The 6,992-nt window shown below is 42.7% G+C and overlaps 1 long non-coding RNA gene across 3 annotated transcripts in view; it reads left to right on the top strand.

Annotated features, from left to right (window-relative positions):
- Positions 1–6,992, top strand: part of LOC137309469 (uncharacterized) — a 38,701-nt gene that overhangs the window by 24,946 nt on the left and 6,763 nt on the right. Inside the window, exon 1 of one of the 3 annotated variants that reach the window (XR_010959839.1) lies at positions 6,307–6,889. The exons of 1 other annotated variant lie outside the window; for it this stretch is intronic. This is a non-coding gene — a long non-coding RNA (uncharacterized lncRNA). Of the gene's footprint in view, positions 1–6,306; positions 6,947–6,992 lie in introns of those variants that run through there. One more of the 3 variants, XR_010959838.1, reaches the window with a different exon arrangement.

Here is a 6,992-nt window from a genome sequence, read left to right as displayed (position 1 = left end):
GAGGTTTAGAGAGAATTCCAGAGCTTAGGGCCCAGGCAGCTGAAGGCACGGCCGCTAGTGGTGGAGCGATTAAAATCGGGGGGGTGCACAAGAGGCAAGAATTGGAGGAGCGCAGAGATCTCGGAGGGTGGTAGGGCTGGAGAAGGTTACAGAGACAATAAGCTGTAATACAAATGAAAGTCACCATTACTCACTGGTGGAGTCTCTTTCTGTGATACAAAAGGCACAATGCGAGCCATTTATAACTTACAGCACGAATGAAGAAATCTGTGTTCTTTGGCATATTTTCTCATGACATGTAATCATTGTCAATCAGTTATTGACACAATCTGTTTACTGAAGAGGGTTTGCATTCGACTGACCAAGGTCAAAAAAACATTTATCTGCTGGCTTTGCACAAGTTTAGCATTCCCAGTGGTGAATGGGAACATAGGACAAGAGTAGGCCATTCAGCCCCTCGTGCCTGCTCCGCCATTTGATAAGATCATGGCTGATCTGTGATCTAACTCCATATACCTGCCTTTGGCCCATATCCCTTAATACCTTTGATTGCCAAAAAGCTATCTATCTCAGATTTAAATTTAGCAATTGAGCTAGTATCAATTCCCTTTTGCGGAAGAGAGTTCCAAACTTCTACCACCCTTTGTGTGTAGAAATGTTTTCTAATCTCGCTCCTGAAAGGTCTGGCTCTAATTTTTAGACTGTGCCCCCTACTCCTAAAATCTCCAACCAGCGGAAATAGTTTCTCTCTATCCACCCTATCCGTTCCCCTTAATATCTTATAAACTTCGATCAGATCACCCCTTAACCTTCGAAACTCAAGAGAATACAACCCCAATTTGTGTAATCTCTCCTCGTAACTTAACCCTTGAAGTCCGGGTATCATTCTAGTAAACCTACGCTGCACTCCCTCCAAGGCCAATATGTCCTTCCGAAGGTGCGGTGCCCAGAACTGCTCACAGTACTCCAGGTGCGGTCTAACCAGGGTTTTGTATAGCTGCAGCATAACTTCTGCCCCCTTGTACTCTAGTCCTCTAGATATAAAGGCCAACATTCCATTTGCCTTCTTGATTATTTTCTGCACCTGTTCATGACACTTGAATGATCTATGTACCTGAACCCCTAAGTTCCTTTGGACATCCACTGTTTTTAACTTTTTACCATTTAGAAAGTACCCTGTTCTATCCTTTTTTGATCCAAAGTGGATGACCTCACATTTGTCTACATTGAATTCCATTTGCCACAGTTTTGCCCATTCACCTAATCTATCAATATCGCTTTGTAATTTTATGTTATCATCTACACTGCTTACAATGCCACCAATCTTTGTGTCATCGGCAAACTTAGATATGAGACTTTCTATGCCTTCATCTAAGTCGTTAATAAATATTGTGAATAATTGAGGCCCCAAGACAGATCCCTGCGGGACTCCACTAGTCACATCCTGCCAATGTGAGTACCTTCCCATTATCCCTACTCTCTGTCGCCTTTCGCTCAGCCAACTTCCTAACCAAGTCCGTACTTTTCCCTCGATTCCATGGGCTTCTATCTTAGCTAACAGTCTCTTATGTGGGACCTTATCAAATGCCTTCTGGAAGTCCATATAAATAACATCCATTGACATTCCCCTGACCACTACTTTAGTCACCTCTTCAAAAAATTCAATCAGGTTTGTCAGGCACGACCTACCTTTCACAAATCCATGCTGGCTCTCTCTGATTAACTGTAAATTCTTGAGGTGTTCAGTCACCCTATCCTTAATTATAGACTCCAGCATTTTCCCCACAACAGATGTTAGGCTAACTGGTCTATAATTCACCGGTTTCCCTCTCTCTCCTTTCTTAAAAAGTGGAGTGACATGTGCAATTTTCCAATCTGGAGGGACAGTTCCTGAATCTAGAGAACTTTGAAAGATTATAGTTAGGGCATCTGTAATGTGCTCACCTACTTCCTTTAAAACCCTGGGATGGAAACCATCTGGTCCTGGGGATTTGTCACTCTTTCGTGCTATTATTTTCTTCATTACTGTTGCTTTACTTATGTTAATTTTATCGAGTCCCTGTCCCCGATTCAATATAAGTTCCTTCCACTTGGAATCCTGGGCATCATACCTTACATTTTATTTATTCACTTGCCCATCTGAAATAAGTCTTTAACATCACTGCTGTACTCTACATTTATGTTGCTTTCATACCACTACAATCATAGTACCAGCATGAAAATCCTTCATATTACTGCCATTTTTGTTTACCACTGCCAATTGTTTTTTTATTAATTCATTCTCCGGATGTGGGCGTCACTATAAAGGCCGGCATTTATTGCCCACCCCTAATTGCCCTTGAGAAGGTGGTGGTGAGCCGCCTTCTTGAACCGCTGCAGTCCGTGTGGTGACGGTTCTCCCACAGTGCTGTTAGGTAGGGAGTTCCAGGATTTTGACCCAGCGACAATGAAGGAACGGCGATATATTTCCAAGTCGGGATGGCGTGTGACTTGGAGGGGAACTTGAAGGTGATGGAAGAACTTTCTTTCACAGTTCTTTTCCCCAAAATGTACACTTCACATGTAGCGGTTATATTACTGGACTGGTCATCCAGAGAACGTGAGTTCAGATCCCACTATGGTTCAATAATGTCCTTTAGGGAAAGAAACCTGCCACCCTTACCCAGTCTGACCTATATGTGACTCCAGTCCTATACCAACACATGGTTGACTCTTAATTGCCCCCTGAAGTGGCCTAGCAAGCCACTCAATCAAATGAAAACCAGCCATTTGGGGATGGGCAATAAATGCCCGCCTTGCCAGCGACGCCCACATCCCAAGAATGAAAAAAAAACATTTTTTGCACCAATCTGCACCTTCCACCTATTTTCCCATTCTGTTGATCTGTCCATGTTCTCCTGCAATATATTGCTTTCTTCCCCACAGTTTGCTATGCCTACTGAATTGATATAATCAACAGCTTTGATATAATTCCTCTTGCGCATATATAAATGGAAGTTAAAAAAAGGTCGCAGCACAGATCCTACCAATTGAAAAGAGATTAATTTCCCACCAGGCTTTGCATTCTGTTCCCAGCCATCTATGTTGCTGCATTCCCTTTAATCCCACGTATCTTATTTTTTGGAACAAGTCTCTTACAGGGCACCTTATCAACCACATTAGAACAAGCAGCTTAGCTTATTTTAGAAATGAAAATAAAAAAACTACAAATGTCATCGATCGGAAATAAAAACAGAAAATCAGAAGCTCTGAGTTCTGACGAAGGGTCTGCTCCTGAAACGTTAAACCCGTTTTTCTCAGTTGCTGAGTGTCATAGAGTCATAGAGTTATACAGCACGGATAGAGGCCCTTCGGCCCATCGTGTCCGCGCCGGCCATCAGCCCTGTCTAATCTAATCCCATATTCCAGCATTTGGTCCGTAGCCTTGTATGCTATGGCATTTCAAGTGCTCATCCAAATGCTTCTTGAATGTTGTGAGGGTTCCTGCCTCCACAACCCTCTCAGGCAGTGAGTTCCAGACTCCAACCACCCTCTGGGTGAAAAAGTTCTTTCTCAAATCCCCTCTAAACCTCCCGCCTTTTACCTTGAATCTATGCCCCCTTGTTATAGAACCCTCAATGAAGGGAAAAAGCTCCTTAGTATCCATCCTATCTGTGCCCCTCATAACTTTGTACACCTCAATCATGTCCCCCCTCAGCCTCCTCTGCTCCAAGGAAAACAAACCCAATCTTCCCAGTCTCTCTTCATAGCTGAAGCGCTCCAGCCCTGGTAACATCCTGGTGAATCTCCTCTGCACCCTCTCCAAAGCGATCACATCCTTCCTGTAGTGCGGCGACCAGAACTGCACACAGTACTCCAGCTGTGGCCTAACCAGTGTTTTATACAGCTCCATCATAACCTCCTTGCTCTTATATTCTATGCCTCGGCTAATAAAGGCAAGTATCCCATATGCCTTCTTTACCACCTTATCTGTAACCTGCTGTGTATTCCAGCATTAAAAGTTTACAGTCCTTATTTTCCCCGGAGTAAAGAAAGTTGATGGTGGAGGACACAATCATCTAAAGTGCTGAGCGATAGAGAAAATGCAGAAGTGGCAGGGTACTTAACCTCTTATTAACATACACTTTATGCAGGTGTTAGCTGTGGCTCAGTGGGCAGCACTCTTACCTCTGAGTCAGAAGGTTGTGGTTTCAAGTCCCACTCCAGAGACTTAAATGCAAAACCTAGGTTGACACTTTACTAAGGTACTGTTGGACATGCTGCCTTTTTGGATGAAACGTTAAGACCCGATCTGCCCTCTCAGATGGATGTAAAAGATCCCATGGCAATATTTTAAAGATGAGCAGGGGAGTTCTCCCCGATGTCCTGGCCCAATATTTATCCCTCAACCAACATCACTAAAAACAAAACAGATGATCTGGTCATTATCACGTAGCTAACTGAGGGAGCCAGCTCTGTGCAAATTGGCTGCCATGTTTCATACATTACAACAGTGACGACACTTCAAGGGATCCTCTGGGGAGAAGTGATCGTAATATGATAGAATTTCACATTGAGTTCGACAGTGACGTACTTAAGTCCGAAACTAGAGTCTTAAACTTAAACAAAGCCAATTCCTTAGGTATGAGGGGCGAGTTGGCTAAAGTTGATTTGGAAATTAGATGAAAAGATATGACGGAGGGGGGGGTAGATAAGCAATGGCGAACATTTAAAGAAATATTACATAATTCTCAACGAATATATATTCCATTGAAGAATAAAAACCCCACGGGAAAAGTGATCCACCCGTGGCTAACTAAAAATGTTAAGGATAGTATTAAATTAAAAGAAGAGGCTTAGAATGTCAAGAAGAGTAGTAAGCCTGAGGATTGGGAGAGTTTTAGAAACCAGCAAAGATGACCTAATGAAAATTGATAGAGGGAGAAAATACAATATGAGAGTAAATTAGCAAGAAATATAAAAGCAGATTGTAAGAGCTCATGTAAAAAGGAAGAGATTAGCGAAAGAAATGTCAGATGCGTTAAACAAATATTTTGTATCTGTCTTTACAGTAGAAGACACAAAAAGCAAACCAGAGATAATGGGGAACCAAGGGTTTAATGAGAGTGAGGAACTTAAAGTAATTAATAATCAGTAGAGAAAAAGTACTGGAGAAACTAATGGGACTAAAAGCCGACAAATCCCCTGGACCTGATGGCCGACATCCTATGGTTCTAAAAGAGGTGGCTGCATTGGTTGTGATCTTCCAAAATTCCCTAGATTCTAGAATGGTCCCAGTCGATTGGAAGGTAGCAAATGTAACACCGCTATTCAAGAAAGGAGGGAGAGAAAACAAGGAACTACAGGTCAGTTAGCCTGACATCAGTCATCGGGGAAATTCCGGGATCCATTGTCAAGGACATGGTAAAAGGGCACTTAGAAAATCATAATATGATTAGGCAGAGTCAACATGGCTGCAGGAAAGGGAAATCATGTTTGACAAATCTATTAGAGTTTTTTGAAGATGTAACTAGCTGGGTAGAATTGGCTGAAGGGTCAAGGACCAGAGGTCATAGATTTAAGGTGATTGGCAAAAGAACCAAAGGTGACATGAGGAAAAACTTTTTTACACAGCGAGTGGTTAGGATCTGGAATGCACTGCCCAAAGGGGGTGGTGGAGGCAGATTCGATCATGGCCTTGAAAAGGGAACTGGATAAGTACTTGAAAGGAAAAAATTGCAGGGCTACGGGGAAAGGATGGGGGAGTGGGACTAGCTGGATTGCTCTTGTATAGAGCCAGCGCGGACTCGAAGGGCCAAATGGCCTCCTTCTGTGATGTAACTTTTCTATGGTTCTATGATGCTATAATTCTAGATAAAGGAAGCAATTAGGAAGGAAAATGGAATGTTGGCCTTTATTGCAAGGGGTTTGGAATACAAGAGTAAGGAAGTCTTGCTGCAATTATACAGGGCTTTGGTGAGACCGCACCTGGAGTACTGTGTACAGTTTTGGTCTCCTTACCTAAAGAAGGATATACTTGCCTTGGAGGCGGTACAACGAAGGTTCACCAGATTGATTCCTGGGATGAGAGGGTTGTCCTATGAGGAGAGATGGAGTAGAATGGGCCTATACTCTCTGGAGTTTAGAAGAATGAGAGGTGATCTCATTAAAACATATAAGATTCTGAGGAAGCTGGACAGGGTAGATGCTGAAAGGTTGTTTCCCCTGGCTTGAGAGTCTAGAACTAGGGAGTAGAGTGTGGAAAACTATAAAGACCACATTAATGTAGAAATACATGAACAGTTACTTGACCAAAAAAAAAGAAAAGCATGATGGGTATTTGACCAATGTTAACTCCTTGACTCCCATACATGGGGTAGTTACAATTTCACACACACTCACAGAAAGACACAATTGTCCTTAGTATGTTGATAATTAAGGCTGTGCAGGTGCCTGGTATAGTCTGGCCTCCCTCCCTCCCCCCCCCCCTGTAGATAAGGACATGCTGGCTTATAAAATAATGAGAATACAGTTCTTGAAGAGGCCGTGTAGCCTTGATACTGACTTCATCCCTGTGATCAGCTAGCTTCGGAATTTAGGGAGTTAGTGTTCTCTCATGCCTGCAAAGCCTACGTGCCAAAGTAGGAATAAGCTATGGAGTCCAGAGGAGGAGGTTCCCTATTTTTGATTGACTAACCACTTGACCACTGAGAGTGTACGTGTACGCCCATATTCAATGATAGACTGACATTTCTGAACCAAGTGTATAAAAAGATAAACGTTTCTTTGTTTGAATCGAAGAGGTGGTTCCAACCATTGCTTGGACACAGCTTCCAACTTGTACAAGTTTCTTAATAAATTCTTACTTGTCTGAATTAAGTGTTTGAAGTTAATGCATTGTGTATAATAGGTAATTAAGTTTTCGACAGTTTCTTGGAGGTCCCACTGAGATCGCTTGTGATCCCCGGTAAGTGCAGACACAAGTTGTCTGTACAAACCCAGACACACAGCGA

Source organism: Heptranchias perlo, chromosome 3, assembly GCF_035084215.1.
Source record: "Heptranchias perlo isolate sHepPer1 chromosome 3, sHepPer1.hap1, whole genome shotgun sequence".
NCBI lineage: Eukaryota > Metazoa > Chordata > Chondrichthyes > Hexanchiformes > Hexanchidae > Heptranchias > Heptranchias perlo.
The sequence above is the reverse complement of the archived record's forward strand: the minus strand, read 5'-3'. Positions and strand labels throughout refer to the sequence as shown.